At 34.6% G+C, this 20117-nt stretch overlaps 1 protein-coding gene across 2 annotated transcripts in view; it reads right to left on the reverse strand.

The window, feature by feature from the left end:
* cic (Putative transcription factor capicua) overlaps nucleotides 1–15766 on the reverse strand; it is a 1044991-nt gene extending 1029225 nt beyond the window's left edge. Inside the window, exons 1-2 of one of the 2 annotated variants that reach the window (XM_089595817.1) lie at nucleotides 15586–15766; nucleotides 15144–15509 (exon numbers count right to left, since the gene is read on the reverse strand). The gene's annotated coding sequence lies outside the window, so the exon portion shown is untranslated. Of the gene's footprint in view, nucleotides 1–15143 lie in introns of both variants that reach the window. The other variant, XM_089595818.1, reaches the window with a different exon arrangement.
* Nucleotides 15767–20117: the final 4351 nt, after the last annotated feature.

A 20117-nucleotide genomic window follows, 5' to 3' on the forward strand; every position in this document is an offset into this window, starting at 1 on the left:
GTCAACAAATCTTTGAGGATAGTTGTTAGCTAATAAAAATTTATTAATCAATTTTAAATTATAATTATGAAATTGTGTGTCTGCTAATTTAATAGAAAAGTCTACTAGTGTGTAAATGATACCTATTTTATGTTGTATTGGATGGTGGGAAAGAAAATTCAAGTATCGGCCTGAGTGTGTGGGTTTTTGGTACCAATTAGTTAGTACTGTGTTATTTTTTTTAATAATAATCTCCAAATCTAAGAAACTGATGCTGTTGTTATTGTTACATGTCTCAACAGTGAATTGTAATTCAGGACAATAGCTATTAAAAATGTTTTTGGTATAGTAGATATATTTAGTAGGCACGCATATGAGGATATCATCCACATACCGTACGTACAATGGAACATCAAAACATAACTTATCTAAACATGAAATTTCAAGGAAACGCATTACGAGATCACACATTACTGGACTACAGGGACTGCCCATTGGAGAGCCAAAAACTTGTTTGTAAAACTTTTTGTTAAATTGAAAAAAAGTTGAATTCAAAACCAATGACACTCCTGCGCAAAATTCATTTAAAGAAACATTGATCTTATTATTCAAGAATTTCCAAAAATGTTTTATTGCATTTGTGATTAAGGTTTCACTAGTATTAGTGAATAGACTAACTACATCTAGACTAATAAGAGTGTAACCAGGTGGAATGATAACTTTTTTTAATTTATTTTTTAATTCATAGCTATTTTTTATGTGTAATTTTGCCAGCGGAATATTCTTAATCAAAAAATCAGAAAGAAATTTAGAAAAACTATATGTGGGTGAATTCAATGTTGAGACAATGATACGGATAGGAAAGTCTTTCCAATACAACATAAAATAGGTATCATTTACACACTAGTAGACTTTTCTATTAAATTAGCAGACACACAATTTTATAATTATAATTTAAAATTGATTAATAAATTTTTATTAGCTAACAACTATCCTCAAAGATTTATTGACAAATTTGTGAATCAAAGATTAAATACCTTGAAAAACATGAATACGATTGACAATAGCAACAGAAATAAAAATAATTATAAATTAATCTTATCATTACCGTATATTCCCCACTTGCATAGTCATATTAAATATTATTGTAAGAAGCTTCACATTGGTCTTATATACAGTTTAAACAATAAATTAAAATCGATCTTTTCACTTGGAAAAGATATAACTGAGCCACTCGATAAAAAAAATGTTGTTTACCACATACCATGTGCGAATTGCAACTGCTGTTATGTTGGTCAAACATCGAGAGCTGTAAAGTTAAGAATGACAGAACACAAAAGAGACATCGAGAAAAAAAAGAATACATCGGTACTATCACAACATAGCATTGAATTTACACATAATTTTAATTTTGATAATATTAAAATTTTAGACATAGAACAAAATTACAAAAAGCGCCTTTTTTCCGAAATGCTAAATATACATTACTTTAATAATAATATTAACAGACAACAAGATACAGAAAAATTGAAAGATTGTTATAGGTCTCTCGTTATGTCAATTAAAAAAGGTGACTAACTTTATATACATGATTCGAGGACCCCTTTCATTCATAGTATTAAGAAAACATGAACTGTTTATGTGCGTCTCAAGGAACTGCTTGCGATTCTTATTTGATTGTATTACGTGCGTGTACTATGTCATTTGTGTATGTGCAGGTTATAAAAGCAACTTAGCTTGAAACTCTGACTACATTACGATTTTACATCCCTTTCGTAAGAGTCAGAGGTATGTTATACATGTAACTTAATTTGCGTTTATTATATTTCACTTAAATTTGTATTGCAAAGAATTTTATTACTCATAGATTTTGGTACCTGATGAGGGCCGGGACGTTGTCCAAACGGCCGAAACGTCGTTTTGTTTTTTAATAAATTCAAAATTTGACAGTACCACCATTGGACGTTGTTTTTAATTATTTACCAACTGTCATTGGACGTTTTATTTGAATATTATTATTATTTTTATTTTTGTTACTACTCTTATTATAAATACCACCGCTAATTATAAGTTAGTACGGCCGCAGTAACCGTTTTGGCGCTTCAGTAGTAGTATTAACTAACAACTCACCAATCGTTTGTTCACCCTAGCATCAACCGAATTGTTAAGCGATTTTCACCGCTCTTTTTGCAATGAACTTAGCTGAACAAACAACCAATGGGTAGCATTAGTAAATATTAACAATACCTGGTCGTAATGTTAAGATTAAAATATATTGAAATTCTGTCAACTTTTGATGTAAAAGAGAAAGGAAGGGCATGAGTAAGTGAATCACCTTCCCTTCTCTTGACGCACAGAGGAGAACAAGCCGGATGTGGGATGTGCCAATTTCTGAGTGGCTAAACTAGAGCAGTTCTAGCCAATTAGATTTTCAGCTATTGTCTTTTCTTCAAAATTTTCCCCCGGCAAGCTTTCCTGCGTTTTTCGAGCCAGCGCGTGACCGAGGTCCGCTTCTCGCAATAAAAAGGCCCGTAGGCCCAGAGGACAATCAGTTTTGCAGTTCGTAGTTCAGAGTTTGACTCGACTCGACTCGGCTCGAAGATAGCCCTTCAAAGTGGACTGAGTAGTAAGACTCTGCCTCTGCTACAACCCAGTCTACTGCGAAGCGAGGTAAACCACTTCAATTCGGCACGCGAAATTCGACGATACCCTTCGAAGTAGACTGAGTAGTGAGAGCCCGACTCTGCTACAACCCAGTCTTCTGCGAAGCGAGGACACTGTCGAATTTCGCTACCACCCTCGTAAGATCAACTGGTTGCCAGAGTCCGTCTCTACTGCCACTTGATCTTCCTCGAGAGCGACTTACATTCACGCTGGTTCAACGTTTGTATAACAACTTTCGCGTTTAAATAAAAGTAAGTGACAACATATCATATTCTTTCTTTTGACCAAGTGTTTCCTTTTGCGCGAATACCATTACTCGCCTTAGTATTGGCACCCGCGGATCACCGGGAAGTGTAAAGTGTTTTCGTTTGCGCGAACGCCGTATTAATACCCGCGGATCACCGGGAAGTATAAAGTGTTCTTCGCGAACGCCATTACTCGCCACAGTATTGGCACCCTTCGGTCACCGGTAATAACAAATTAACCTTAAGTATAAAGTGTTCTTCGCGAACGCCATTACTCGCCACAGTATTGGCATCCTTCGGTCACCGGTAATAACAAATTAATCTTCAGTATAAAGTGTTCTTCGCGAACGCTATTACTCGCCACAGTATTGGCATCCTTCGGTCATCGGTAATATCAAATTAGCCAAGGACAATCCGTTGCCCTCCGTGGTAATAATACTATTAGAATAACAACGAACGATTGAGTTAAGGCAAATGCTTACTGTGATATTAGTGTGTCAAGGTCAAATTACATACGATATCCTTACTCGTGACGGTGTTAACTGTTTTTAGATCGTGAACGAGGTATACACCGCTCTTGACAAAAGAAAACCGCGAGCAAGTGCATCGGAATATTGCACAGCAGTCAATCTTAGTCGCGTGAAGGCAATTGCACCCCTTTTTGAGTAACGCGTCTTTAAGTTGAATTACCCTTTTAACCCCGCGTCCCACCTACGCGCCCAGGGTGAATCCCGAGCTATTGAGCGAAAGTTTAGGCTCAAATAATACGTTGCGCCGACGTAACAAACTCTTCGAGGATCTGCGGTGAATTTTGTTGTGCTTTTTGTTGAGTATTTCAAAGTGTGTTTCTTGTGTTTGCTGTCCCTTCCCTTATATAGACGCTTATTATCTTCCCGGCCCAATATCTCGCGTCTTTTAAGAATTACTCACCCTACGGTAATACCCATATTAAAATTTTACAAACTCGGCTCTGCTGTTTGCACAGTCGTTACGGCTACTTCTTCTTTCACAATACTTGGTTTCATTTTATTCAAAAATTTTAGCATTAAAAGGCGCTGTATTGTGTTCATTTTTTCCTAATCTTTTTAGGATTTTGGGCTATGTTTCAAAAGCAAGGTCAGCATTTCTGACTCTGACTCGTTTTCTAGATACGAGGCGATTTCGTCCTCCTTAACACTCATTACCTTACTTTCCTCTTTGACGAATTTTTCCATTGAAGGTACTCTACTATTTTTTTTTCGTTTTCCTTTATTTTCTGTCTGTATGAGAGCGCTTAAATACTTATAAATTCCTGTATGATTCTCTTCGTTGCTTCAAGATGGTGAGCCCGTTTTATTTTAACTGTTTTCGCGTGTCTAATTTTATTATTATTGATTTATTTATTATTTTTTCGCTTTCCATCTGATTAATTTTCTTCACGATCCGAAATCTTTCTGACACACGATAACTTACTCCAGTGACTTGCCACAGATATTATGAGGAGGATATTGAACGCAAAATGAATATAACAAAAATAAATTTGTATCGCGCTAAACGTTGTAACAAAATCCCTAGGACAGTATAAATATAATCGTTAATTTGTAATATTAAGTACTTATCATATGCTCTCAGCTAGAACTATGGCAACAAAAACCCTTAACATCCTTGTTTGCTGGATCTCCTGTTGTTGTACCAGGTATTTTTTCACCTTGGTCCTTGATTTGAAGTTGCTTTTCTCCGTACTTCAGCAACTCCTTGTTTCGTTAATTTCTCTCATAGCAGTTCCTTATTCACTTCGTGGGACGACACTGTGTGTTTCCCAAAAATAGCGAGATTCTATACTTAACCGTTGACAAAAACCGGAAAATAAAATTGCACTTTTATTTTATTTCATCGCGATGACCATCCCACTTCTGTCACCAAAACTGTTGCGTAGGATTCTATGGTCTTGAGGTGCGCACAAAAAAAATAGTCGAGGAACTAGTACCAACTTCTTTATTTATGCACAACGAGAGAAGAGCGCGTCACGAGTGTAAGAACATCGTCCTTGCCAGTTCCAGCTAGAAAGCGCAAGCTCCCTTCAGCACCCTATCGACTTATCCCTCTGCTCTTTCCTACTACAATCATCTTTAGTAGGCCCCAAAAAGAGGGGGCGCACGTACGTGTAGCTATGATATCGTATGTGACAATAGTAAAAACTTTTCAAAATTAAAGTTAGTAGACTGATAACAAAAGGATAATAATAAAAATTAATAGTCATATAAATCTCGAACATCAACATCAGAAGGCCGAAGACTAATTTAAAGTCATAGAAAAAGCGCTTGCGGAGACTTGACAAAACATAAAAAAAGTCATTTTCAATACATGCTGTCATACATAACAATTATATGATTCTTACAGGTGAACTAATTTTTCTCGAGGTTTATAATTTATCAACCAAAGACAGTTAAAATACAGCTTTAAAAATAATACCAACATCTTATAAGAATAAACAAATGAAATATATTCTTGCTTTGTAGACGAAACCTCACGAAAATTTGGATTTTTTCGAAGATTCCGCCTGTTTATTTAATTAATAAAATTATCAACTTTTTTGAAGACTTAAAACTGATAAAATATTATTGGTAGGTACACAGGGATGAGCTATGTGAGCATTTACCTTCATCCTATTTCTTTAAGAAAAGTTGTATACAAAATTTAACGAAAATTAGGATTTTTTCGAAAATTTCGTCTATTTATTTATTAAATGAAATTATTATTAATTTTTCGGCCGACGCAAAACTGATATAGTATTGTTTGCAGGTACACAAAAATGATTTGTGTAAGTTTTCATTTTATTCCTATTCCTTTAAAAAAAGTTATAAACGGAATCTCACTAAAAGTTGGATTTTTTTAAACATATCAGCTGATTACTTATTTGATAAGATTACTATTAACTTTTCTGCCGGCATGAAACTGGAAAAATATTGTTTCTACGTATACAGAGATGATCTATGTGAGGTTTTATATTAATCCTATTTCTAAAAAAAAGTTATTAACAAAATCTTACGAAAAGTTGAATTTTTTGGAAGATATCAGCAGATTATTTATTTAATAAGATTATTATTAATTTTTGTGCCAACGGCATACTGATGAGACATTGTTTGTACATATACATAGATAAGCTGTGCAAGTCTACATTAATCCTATTTCTTGAAACAAAGATAAAGATGAAATTTCACCAAAATTTGGACTTTTTCAACAATTCCGTCTTTTAAGTTATTAAATAAGATTATTACTAATTTTTATGCCAACAAAAAACTGATAGAACATTGTTTGTAGGTACATAAAAATAAGTTGTGTACGTTTTTAGATCAACCCTATTTCTTGAAACAAAGTTATTGACGAAATCTCACGAAAATTTGAACTATTTTAAAGATTCCGTCTGTTTAACTATTAAAAAAAAAATATTAATTTTTCTGCCGACGCAAAACTGATAGAGTATTGTTTGTAGGTACACAAAAATGAGCTGTGTTAGTTTTTATATTAATCCTATTTCTTAAAACAAAAATATAGACGAAATTACACGAAAATTAAAAGTTTTTTGGAGATTTCAGCTACTTAATTATGTAATAAGGTTATTATTGACTTCTCTGCCAACGGAAAACTGTAGATATTGTTTGGAGGTATACAGAGGTGAGCTGTGTATGTTTTCAAAATAATCCTATTTTCTAAAACGAAGTTATGGCTAAGGTTTGACGAAAATTTGAATTTTTTTGATGATTTCGGCTATTGATTTATTTAATAAGATTATAATTAATTTTTCTGGCAAGGGGAAACTCATAAAATATTGTGTGTAGATATACAGAGGTGAGCTGGGTACGTTTTAAGATTAATCTTATATCTTGAAACAAAGTGATAGACGAAATTTCACGAAAATTTAAATTTTTTTGAAGATATCAGCTGTTTATTTATTAAATAAGATTATTATTAGTTTTTTTGCCAACGTAAAACTGATAAAATATTGTTTGTTAATATAGAGAGATGAGTTGTATACATTTATAAACGATTCCTATTCCTTGAAACAAAGTTATAGACGAAATTTTCAAAAAAATTTGGAATTTTTCGATGATTTCGTCTATTTCTTTATTCAATAAGATTATCATTAAATTTTCTGCCGACGCAAAACTAATAGAGTATTGTTTGTAGGTACACAAAAATAAGCTGTGCTAGTTTTTATATTAATCCTATTTCTTAAAACAAAAATATAGACGAAATTACACGAAAATTAAAAGTTTTTTGGAGATTTCGGCTATTTAATTATGTAATAAGGTTATTATTAACTTCTCTACTGACGTAAAACTGTAAATATTGTTTTAAGGTATACAGAGGTAAGCTGTATATGTTTTTAAGATAATCCTATTTTCTCAAACGAAGTAATGGCTAAGGTTTGACAAATATTTGAATTTTTTGATGATTTCAGCTGTTGATTTACTTAATAAGATTATAATTAATCTTTCCGCCAACAGGATACTGATAAAATATAGTTCGTTTTTATACAAAGATGAGCTGTGCAAGTTCTTTCACTAATCTTATTTTTTGAAACAAAGTTAAAGACGAAATTTTACGAAAATTTAAATTTTTTTGTAGATTTCGGCTATTTATTTATTAAATTAGATTATAATTATTTTTTTTGCCAACGGGAAACTGATGAAATATTATTTGTTGATATCCAGAGATAAGTTGTGCTATTTTTTGTATCAATTATATATTTTAAACAAAGTTATAAACAAAATCTCACGAAAAATTGGATTTTATGGAAGATTTCGGTTACTTATTCATTTAATAAGATTATTATTAACTTCTTTGCTGACGTGAAACTGATAAAATATTGTTTGTAGCAGTGATGCCAGACGGGACGGTATTCTCTTCAAATTAGAGTTCAGCACTCTAGAGGCTCGCAAGCTATAGGCTGGCGCAAGTATAGTACAGCTTGAAAGAGTCTCTACCCCAGTTCCCCTACTCCTACTTTCCCTCTCCCTGTGGTATATATATGGTTAACCCAAACCCGCTTCACAGCTTGTATATAACATCTATACCTACTCCGCCATAGAGCGCGGTAGCCGAGTGGGCTACATAGTTAATGTTTTGGCTGGTCATACCTTCGAATCGCAGGTGCGGTAAATTTTTTTTTTTTCCTAATCTTTTTCTTTTTTTTTTTTTTTTTTTTTTTTACGGCTACCACCTTAAAATATTTATTACAATGAATTGATGGTTACAAAAATTGCGTCGATAATTAATTTTATATTAATTTATAGTTACGTTTTACAAGTTTAAGCCATAGTTACTGCCTACAAATTACTACAAAGCTTCCTGAAGCATAAGGGTCGCTATAAATTAGAAATAAAAAACATTTGAAGCCCTTGATTATTAAAATCTGTTGAGGTGCATATAATATATTTACAACTGTTATAAGTACCTGACATGCAAGAGTTATTAATGTTAGGTATTGGTGACTCAAAAAAAGCTATTTGTTCTTACTCTTTGCATCATTCGAAAAAAAACTTTTGAAGGACGCTCCTTTCAGTACGTCGCGTCGGCTAGCTTTAGCTTTATGAGATTTAGCACCAGGACTTTGTTGCTGTGGTAATAAAGTTGTGAGGTAAGAGAAAAATTTTTTTTTCATTATATTATTTTTGTGGGTTTTAAATCTTTACAGCTTTAAAAAATAGCCCTGTGCATAGATTTTACAGGCAAAATCTGGAGATATTTCAGCTCAAAGTTGTACCTTTGACATGAGCTTGTATGGCAGAGAATCAAAATATCAGCTTTACAGGCATTTTCTAACTCACAATACAAACCTAAGCAGACAAATTATGATGTACTTGTAGACAAATCTCTTCTCCTCAATCCCGTCATGTAAAATGCTGGTAATAGGGCATTTTCCAAAGCTATTTGACAAAAAAGCGTAAAAATCAGCTTCATGGTTACAAATGACTGACGGTAGCAGAATACCAACACTCATGTATGTATATACGTACACATATAAAAGTGAAACTCTATACTACTTGACTCGAGCAGTAGACAAGGGAGCTACCTTAAGGCCAACAATTATTTTATGGCATAAGGAATGCACGGTACTTTTCAGCATAATTATATTTTTTATAAATCTTACAGCTTTGTACTTGACCGAACAAACTGTATGGATTTTAAACAAACGTTTTTAACAGGAAGATTTTTGTTCTGAGAAGTGTCACAAATAGATGTAAAATTTTTAACTGAAAATGTTTTACATTACATGTCAACACACTACGGTGCTTCTTATAGTGAGTCTCGGGCGAAGCCGAAGGGGGGCCGCTAGTCTACTATATATGACGCCAAATTAATTCATCTCCAAATCCCAATTCAGCAAAAATTAGAGCTTCTTCTAAGAATTCAATTTATATACGATATTATGTAATATTAGCAGCCCTGCTGTCTCGGCTTCGCCCGAAACTCACTAAATGGAACACCGTAGTGTCTTGACATGTTATGTAAAACGTTTTTAGTTAAAAATTTCTGACATTTTTTTCATTAAAAAATAAATCTATTTCTGACATGTCTCAGAACAAAAATCTTCTTATTGAAAACACATCTGTTCGGAATCAATACAGTTTATTCGACCAAGTAAAAGGCTGTAAAAAGTGAAAAAATATAATCATGCTGAAAAGTACCGTGCATTCCTTATGCCATAAAATAATCGTTGTCCCTAAAAGGCCGTTGATTTGCAGTTTTTCTCGTATAATTTATGAACAGGGCTTTTTTTTAAAGCTGTAAAGACCCAAAACACACAAAAAATATATAATTTAAAACAAATTTTTTTCTCTTATCTCACAACTTTATTAACACAGCAACACAGTCTTGAAGCTTAATCACTACATTTTTTATCGCGACAAAAATACAAATACGTATACTACCTATTTACAAATCTGAAAGATTCAAGAGATTACTATGAGGAAGCTGATCTCTCACTTAATCCATTCTTTATTTATTGATTTTGATGCTGCTTTAATCTCGATATATGTTTAGCATCATTTTTTTGACACCTAAATTTGTATTAATTAAACGCATGCGAAGTCATCCTTCTAATTCGACTTCTTGCAACTTTTGGTATGATTAAGACTTTTCTGAGCTCTGAGGGCTATTTTTTTAAACTTTATTAGGTTGTTATATACTTGTTGGCAAAGTAGTTTGATGTTCAATGACGCTGAAAAGGACCGGCGAGCTTCGTAAGTAAACTCTATCTTGACTGAAGTTTTCAGCAAACGTAATTGCCTCCATACCTCAGGGTGATTTTCTCTGGCCTGTTATTATAGCACCACACTTATTGGGGAGGAAGCTACAACGTTTGATGCTTTGGAGCTAGATGTAGAGCTTCATCTCAACGTCTCCTGGTATAACGTCGAAAACGTTGGTGTCTAAAGCACCTTTTTTTTCTAGACTCAGTTGTGTTGGTGATCTAAGATGGGGAGATTGGTTCATGATACTTGCCCGTTGGAGACAGTCCCGTTGGTTCAACTTTTTTTTCCTTCATAGCTGCTAGGTTCTCCCAGCGCAGAACTTGGAGAGGATCGGTCATTTCTGGTTAATCGATTAGGATCGAGAGGGTAATATAGGGTCGTCGGTCAACGGGGTTCCCAGCCTTGCGACGAACAATTCCGCTCGTGACGTTTGCCAGTGAATAACTGACTTGGTTTAATAGTGGCCGGATTTACATAGTCTTTTAGTCAGCGAATAACGTTTCCGGAAATGGTAGTAAAATTGATTTGTTGGCAAGTTAGTTTAAACTTAGGCGGCTCTTAAAAGAACCGATGAGATTGATAGTTAAATAGGGAACGTAAATACTTATATTGATCCTAAGAAGGACCAGTGGTGAAATTTCCAATTATTCCTTATTATTTTTTGTGATGTTGGAAAGCCAGCTGCGGGTAGCTTGACTCTTATCCTTGAAGTCTCTGTGTACGGAGACAGTACAGGAGGGAGGTACGTCGCTGATTAAAGAATATCTCGTCTTCAGGTAGTTCCCCGAATAACCAACCGCTTATCATTAGTCAGAAAAGTAGCCTGGAGAATACGTTCTCTGTGGGTATGCTGTTGGGATGACCACTAAGAAGGAGGCCGTTGTGGCTGCTCGCACTCCTCAGGACTGTCTTCCCTGGCTTGCATTTAACGTAGAAAATTGTCTGACGGCACCAGAACGTACTGTTGAACGGCCACAGTTCTGAAGTGCTGGAGCAGATTGTGCTCTGGCTAGAAACGTATCCTGGTATTGGGATGTAATATGGGCCACTGGAGGGGATAAGAAATTCAGCATGGCGCGGAAGAGTCAACGCATATGCATGCGCAGCATAGGACTCGGAGGCTATTTTTCCTCCGTATTTAAATTTTTGATGACAATGAGGCCCATGCGTTTTTCTAAACTATATTTACATTAGGAAGCAGATCCCGGTGCACTTTTTTTATACTCTAGAGCTATGTAACTCACGAAAATCCGAATTAAAATACGCAGCTGCTGATAGAGTGCTGCACCTATATGTATACGAGCACTGCTGTAGATATATGTATACGTGGGAAAGCTATCAGCAGCTGCGTATTCTAATTCGGATTTTCGTGAGTTACATAGCTCTAGAGTATAAAAAAAGTGCACCGGGAGCTGCTTCCTGATGTAAATATAGTTAACAAAAACGCACGGGCCTCATTGTCATCAAAAATTTAAATACGGAGGAAAAATAGCCTTCGAGTCCTATGCTGCGCATGCATATGCGTTGACTCTTCCACGCCATGTTGAATTTCTTATCCCCTTCAGTGGCCCATATTACATCCCAATTACACCGGAGACGTTGACATTTTGAACGCCTGTTTTTCTGTGGCACTCGTTTGATTTGGATATCCGAGGTAAAAACCGATTTATTTCGTTTGCCCATGTAAGAAGAGTGTCATCGGTAACCGTGGTGCCCAGCTGCACGACTAACAACTCTGTTCTTGGTCTACTGCAAGGCTCCCAGATTTTCTGGAGTTTGCTGCATGCGCAGTGCGCAATCACCCTCTCTCCATAGAGCAAGCTGGAACGGGAGAGCCCCCCTACCCAGACCTTTAACCTAAGCCCCGCCCACTTCTCACAACTTAAATATGACATCGTGTCAAGTAAGAGTACAATCGACGATAACCGCGCGGGCCAAGTCTTTTGCCCCAGTCAAACTTGCCAGCATTCGAATCTTACTGATGATTTTTTTTTTTTTTTTTTCATCTGCACAATTTTTATACTACGTTAGGTTTTTGTATTAAAAAAATATTTTTTTTGATTTGTTGCCTTTTGTACGCTTGGTACATACGACGAGTCGTCACTATAGACAATTTCAACAAAGCAAAATAATAATTTTTTTTTTTTTTATTAAAAAAATGCTTGTAGTTTTTTTTTTTTTTTTTAATGTACGTTATACTTAAAGTGTCATGACACGTTTATGTAATTATGTAAGCTCATGTATAACGTTTCAATACTAAGACATAATTTTTAAAAATACTATGTACAAGACAAGGTAAGTAACATTATAAAACAAAATATTCGTCACTTATTAAGGAAATCAAAACATTAATATTTAGTGAATTAAGGGTCGAGTAATGATAATTAAAGTATTATTTAGTATTTAAAAATTACCAAACGACACGTCTTGATCATTGTTAATGTAATTCACATTCACGTTCGAAATTAAAAAAAGCCCGGAGAAACTACAGAGAGAGCGTGCTGTAATAAACATACTCTGAGCGAAAAAAAAATTGTTTATTTATTTAACAACACAAAATAAATTCATAGATTTTATTAATCATACTATCTGAAATCAGCAAGAATTTTTTTACTTTTTTTTGTCGAGTGTTTTTAGGGTACATATAGAAAAATATTGAGAAATTGCAGCATGAGCTTTTATGGCAATTCATATTTTTCGACGAGAGGTATTTGCAAGAATAAATACTTGTAGCGAAGTAAGTTATTAATGATACACCAATCAAAAAAAAGTTGGTGCAATTCGGGATAGATTAATGTATTAAACAGTGTTGCTTACCGACCATAATAATGTAATAGTGAATTACATTAACAATGATGAAGACGTGTCGTTTGGTAATTATTAAATACTAAATAATACTTTAATTATCATTACTCGACGCTTTATTCACTAAATATTAATGTTTTGATTTCCTTAATAAGTGACGAATATTTTGTTTTATAATTTTACTTACCTTGTCTTGTACATAGTATTTTTAAAAATTATGTCTTAGTATTGAAACGTTATACATGAGCTTACATAATTACATAAACGTGTCATGACGCTTTATGTATAACGTTCATTAAAAAAAAAAAATTCATTATTTTGCTTTGTTGAAATTGTCTATGGTGACGACTCGTCGCATGTACCAAGCGTACAAAAAGTAACAAACCAAAAAAAATATTTTTTTAATACAAAAACCTAACGTAGTATAAAAATTGTGCAGATGAAAAAAAAAAAAAAAAAAAAATCATCAGTGAGATTCGAAAGCTGGCAAGTTTGACTGGGGCAAAAGACTAAGCCCGCGCGGTTATCGTCGATTGTACTCTTACTTGACAAGATGTCATATTTAAGTTGTGAGAAGTGGGCGGGGCTTAGGTTAAAGGTCTGGGTAGGGGGGCTCTCCCGCTCCAGCTTGCCCTATGGAGAGAGGGTGATTGCGCACTGCACATGCGGCAAACTCCAGAAAATCTGGGAGCCTTGAGTCTACTGCCGATAAACGACTATGATAATCGTCGACTGGATGAGGCATCTTATAATCACTTTTCACTATCTATGATTGCGGGTGGCTTCAATTTCACCTCGACGCAACCTAGCGGATCCTACTGAACTAAAGCGCAAAGCTACCTTATTTTAGAGAAACTTTGAGCTTATTTATCGCTATTGTTACCAACTTTTTCAAGAAAAAACTATGCGAAAATCATCTCGGAATTATCAAGAATTAGTATGCAAAATTTCAGCAAAATCGGTTCAGTAGTTTTCGCGGTTAGCGATTACAACGGTTTTAGCGACTTTGCTAAATATGTTAGTAAGATATTCTATATTCTCTATAGATACGCAGTACACAGTTAATTTATTCCTTTTCTTCCCATATTTCCGTATGAACTCACTTAACTTCCAATTTTACCTAGAGTGGTGTATGAACACTTAGGCAAAAACCTTCCAAAATTTTACTTACTTTCCATATTTCCCATTACATGTGAGTAACCTAAGTAATGTAAATTGTGATTCTTTAAAAGGTTGATGTAAGCAGACTCCATACATACAAAGTAAAAAAATAATAAATTCCATTATTTCACTATTTCTTTTTGAGCATTCATGAAAATAAAAGTAGTAGTTAACTTGATCAAATGAATAATTATAAAGTTGACACATATTTTAAAGAGAATTTACATCATTTTAGTTAGTAATTATAACATTATTCGTAAAAGAATTCGGAACGGAATTATAATCTTGTCAAAATTATGTTTGCAGACATTTTTGCAAGTTTATTTTATCCAGTATCACAAAACAATTCAGATCATTAGAAAACTTGTGGGTTGCTTTATTCATGAAAATTAAAAATATTTGTAAATTTAAGAAGCACTGAAACTAATGAAAAAGATGTATTAAAGAGTAATTTGATTATTTAATTTAATCATAACTATTAGGTCTAGCAACACAAGGAATTCCTGTTGTAGAAAAAGAGCCTATTGTCATATATTAACAGTCAATGTTTTGTGGCTGTGATTAGGACTGGAAAAAACTAAGTAGAAATTTTATAGTTGCTAATAAAACATAAATATCTTTAACTTAAAAAGTAAAATAATTTTTACTTCCTTAACTCAACATGAATAAGAATTATTTTTCAGTATCATTAGTAAATCTTATTTTTAATGTGGTTAAAGGTTAGTAGTAAAATATAATCACCTATTAAAATGATTTAACATTGAATGCCAAATGGCATCTTAACTCTACTAATATTCAGCAATGATAAATAAGAAATCATTCTATTTATTCTTTGTACCAGTATGCATAAGGCTGGAAAATGCTGAATAATAGATGAGAAATTTTTTGCAACTTGTACACAAAAAAGAACTTAGTTGACTGTTAATCTTTCATAATTTAACAAAACTTTTTGCTAAAAATCCAAATATCTAATACTATTTAAAAGTTTGTACTTATGTACCGTTGTAGATGTTGCATTGCTTGGGATTTGAGCACAGAAAATTTTACTTACCTATACATCATTTAATGATTCTTTCAAAAGATTCAACTTCACTCCAAGAGTAAATGGTCATGTTTTGTAGAATAAACGGAATGTTTTCCATTTCAACACAATAAAATATCCTATTGCCTTAAGAGTGCAAAAATTACTAGTTATAATGATATGAATGTAACTATTAATAATTCAGATAGTCTTGAACGAAAGAATAATGTAAGGTCGTACAAACTGTACAAACAAACTAAATTTGTATTTACTCATACTTATTTCAATATGTCACAAAGGACATAAACTTCATAAAAAACTGAGATTTAATGTTACCAAGAACTTATTGACACTATCTCATCCTTCGAAGTCGTCAAAAACACTTGGTAAGTTATACTATCGGTATAAATAATATCAATAATTAATTCAATACAATGTTTGTTACTGTTTATATCGGGATATTCAACTATACCTAACTCACGAAGCCATGAAAAAACTGATAATTGCGCCCGTCAAATGGGGTCGTCCTGAAGCTTGATAGACCAAGAGCTGAGGCCCAAAGGTAGTGAAAAATTGAAACCAGTCGCAACACTTAGCAATAACAAATAACCTTATGATTAGGATGGATCCTTCATAATTTTCGTACATTTTGTTTTGGTAAAATGTTATGTGGTAATCAGAGTAGTGCCATGTTATTTTTATAAGATTCGTTCACCTTACAATCCAGGGACGGTCGGGGACAGTCTGGGCGAGTCGGAGACGAAAGTGAACAAGTGCTCTTCTCCGATCGTCCCCGATCGTCCCTGACCGTACGCGATGCGCAGTTGTACACGTTAGGTTAGGTTAATAAAAAAAGTAAACAAACTTTTTTGTATTTACAAACTATTGTTTGCATACAGCATTAACCTAACCTAACGTGTACGACTGCGCATCGCCTACGGTCAGGGACGATCGCGGACGATCGGATCGGAGAAGAGCACTTGATCTAATGATCTGATTCAAAGTGAGCTATATACTGTCATTAGGGTTACATTACAGTACTCCATTTTAGTGACACATGAGAAGGAACATAGACGTACAAAGAATAGACTGCTTATTAATAAACCCAAACAAGTGAAGTATGTGTATTTGAGCCTACGGGCAGTGCTCCCGAAAGTGGCATCAAAAGTCCAAAATAGCGCGAAATTCAAATTAGCTATATAGAGCAAAACGCAAAAACCCACATAACTCAACATAATTTCTAACATAATAAAAAAATGAACCCAAAGCTATAAAACCCAATAACCCAATGATAATGAACCCAGTAACACGAAACGCCTACTGGTCACTTTTAAATTTAATGCTTTTAATAATAACAAAAACACCGATCACCACACAACCCGGAACGCTTACTGGCCGCTTTGATTAATAATTGAATAAACAAAATAACACAAGCACCGATCACCACACAACCCAGGGCGCTTACTGTTTGCTTTGTTTACTAATAAAATAATCAAAATTCCACAAGCGCAAATCACCACACAACCCGAGGCCCTTACTGGCCGCTTTGTTTATTAATTAAATAGATAAAATGAAACAAGCGCCAATCACCACATAACCCAGAGCACTTACTGGCGACTTTGTTAATTAATAAATTGTGGTATTTGTGGTATTGTAATTATTTTATTAGTAAACAAAGCGGCCAGTAAGCACCTTAGGTCGTGTGGTGATTGGCGCTTGCATTATTTTATTAATCATATGAATGAATAAAGCGACTAATAAGCGCTCCGGGTTGTGTGGGGATTGGCGCTTGCATCATTTTATTTATCATATTAATTAACAAAGCGAACAGTAAGGGCCCCGGGTTGTGTGGTGATTTGCGCTTGTGGGATTTTGATTATTTTATTAGTAAACAAAGCGAACAGTAAGCGCCCCGGGTTGTGTGGGAATTGGCGCTTGCGTTATTTTATTTATCATATTAATTAAAAAAGCAACCAGTAAGCGCCCTCGATTGTGTGGTGATTATGGGTTTTTTTATTTTGTTTATTTAATTAATAAACAAAGCGTCCGGTAAGCACTCAGGGTTGTGTGGTAATCGGTGCTTGTGTTATTTTATTTATTTAATAAATAAACAAAGCGGCCAGTAAGTTCTCCGGGTTGTGTGGTGATCGATGCTTTTGTTATTATTTGAAGCATTAAATTTAAAAGTGACCAGTAGGCGTTTCGTGTTACTGGGTTCATCATCATTGGGTTATTGGGTTTTATAGCTTCGGGTTCATTTATTTATTATGTTAGAAATTATGTTGAGTTATGTGGGTTTTTGCGTTTTGCTCCATATAGCCAATTTGAATTTCGCGCTACTTTGGACTTGGGATACCACTTTCGGGAGCACTGCCCGTAGGCTTAGATACATATACTTCACTAGTATGGGTTTATCAATAAGCAGTCTATCCTTTGTACGTCTATGTTCCTTTTAATGTGTCACTAAAATGGAGTACTGTAATGGGTTCCTAATATAGCTTACTTTGAATCAGATGTAGGAAATATCTGAAATGTTTCATACTGTCTGAATCTGAAAAGCAATGTTTGTTAACATGTCTGTCACTAAGTGGCCAACTCTTAAATGTCGCTTTTCTACAAGCATGTGGAAATCAATGCATAATACCAGCGTTGGGTTAGGCGGATTCAATATCGGAACTTTTTCCCTAGATCGTATATATAGCGATACGATCTAGGGAGAATGTTCCGTCGAGCAGACAGCACAGCAGTGAAGGGGCATTGCCAAAGACACGCGGAAATTAAAAATTTTAATATAAATAACACAAGTGCCTATCACCCGATGACTCGGGGCGCTCACTGGTCGCTTCATTAAACGTTATACATTATTCATTAATAACACAAGCGCCTGTCACCCAATGACCTGGGGTGCTTACTGGCCACTCTATTAAATAATAAAATATCAATTATTAACACAAACGCCTATCACCTAGTGACCCAGGGCGCTTACTGGTCGCCTCATTAAATAATAAAATATTAATTAACAGCACAAGCACCTATCACCTAATGACCGTTGTGCTATTAATTAATAATATATATCGTTTAATAAAGCGACCAGTAAGTGCCCCGGGTCATCGGGTGATAGGCGCTTGTGTTAATAATTAACACTTTATTATTTAAAAGAGAGGCCAGTTAGCACCCCGGGTCATTAAGTGATAGGCACTTGTGTTATAATGTTACAATTTTTTCTTTTTGCGCGTCTTTGGCAATGCCCCTTCACTGCTGTACTGTCTGCTCGACGGAACATTCTCCCTAGATCGTATAGCTTTATATGCGATCTAGGGAAAAAGTTTCGATATTGAATCTGCCGAACCCAACGCTGCATAATACTGTCCTTTTCTAATCACGATCAATCGTTCTCAAAGTCTCCAGTGGGGGCGCAACTTCGGAATTGCACTCAAAGCGAATAATTGCGCTAAAGATTTTCAACAACATATTCGTAAACATTGAAAAGCTTATTATTTATGGCTTCCCTAAAATAATTTTTTATTTTATCAAAGAGTTTGTAAATATGAGTATTTGCATAGATGAGTCCTCCCCTATTTTTTAAGTTATTTAATAATACTTCTGGTTTAACAGAGTTTCCAAGATTACTATTTCAAGTAATTTGACATGTGGTGCATTTTAAAAATTTTTTTTGTAGCTTCCGACAAATAAAGCCTGTGACGTAATAAAGAATACAACTTATCGTTAACAATATTGTGAGAAATGTTAAAGTTTGTATTTACATTTTGATGCACCTTTTACGTGACAATTGGTTTCTCGTCTGCTACTACCTTTTCGATACGGATCCTTCTAGTGGTCAATTTTGGTACTGCTACAAAATTGCAATAAACCGCACAAAGCATAGAGGTGGTACTTCGTACCACTTCACCACTTGTCTTATCTTACACCGGTGGTAGTGAGCTTCGAGGGAGTTGGAAGACACCGTTATGACCGCTGCTGATGAGTCAGCCGCCCGCGCTATTTCAGGCTCATGGAGACTTTAGTCATATACTTGTAAGGGAGACCGGGGTAGTCTGGCCATCCTAAGTTTATCACGTTATTATGAACGACTACTTGATTGTAGAATAATTTAAAAAACACAAATAAAAGGGGCCGGATGTGTAGAAATAGTATCCAATTTGTTGAGTTATTTATTTATTATAAATTTAGTTTAAATATCAAAAAGTGAATGTGTCTCAAACTGGCCATTTTACCCAGGGCCGGGGTAGAGGTGGCCATACCCCGAGGTACAGTGGCCATCGACTTAAGGTGGCTCATCACGATGGTGCCGTATCAAGCATGGGCACCGGGGGGGGGGGCTTTTCTATAAATTATAAATTTACTGAATATAAACCAATAAAAAGACAGTTAGTGGTTTGTGCCATGTCTTATTCATGATTTATGAGCAAAAAAATGCGAAAAAATTCCGTAATTGAGAAAAGTTACTATTGATAGGGTATCGAAAAAGCTGCGTACGTCCCTATCCAAGCAGACGAACTCGCGCGTGTGCCTCAGCTCCAGCACCTGTCAACTTTCTTATACTTGTTTTGTGTGTATTTTTTTACCAGTAAATATTAAATTAATGCTTGTAAAAAATGAATGCTAATTACAATATCAGGCGAACGAGAGGAAAAATTTTTTACAAACCGAAAACACAGAATCACTTCATAACGCTGTGGAAGATGTGCGAGTTCTTAGAAATTTGTTAGTTAAATTAGGAATAAGTGATGATATTATAAGGGAAAAGTCTCAAAGTATTTCTTATATTTTGAAACAGAAAAACGAAGAAGCAGCTGTTTCTTTGAATAAAGCGTCTTTACTAGAGTACAAAAATAATATTTCGAATGGGATGATGCTGAAAATGGCTAAGGCGCAAGTAAATAAATCTATTTTAAATGAAGTATTTACGAAAAGTGGAGAAAAAGGACTAAGGCTTTTTCTAAGCGAGAATGTTGGAGAAAAGCCACGGGTGACTACTAACAC

This window comes from Copidosoma floridanum, unplaced genomic scaffold (assembly GCF_036245765.1).
Source record: "Copidosoma floridanum isolate Cflo_tuat_1 unplaced genomic scaffold, Cflo_Japanese_pri ptg000028l, whole genome shotgun sequence".
In the NCBI taxonomy this organism is placed as follows: Eukaryota; Metazoa; Arthropoda; class Insecta; order Hymenoptera; family Encyrtidae; genus Copidosoma; species Copidosoma floridanum.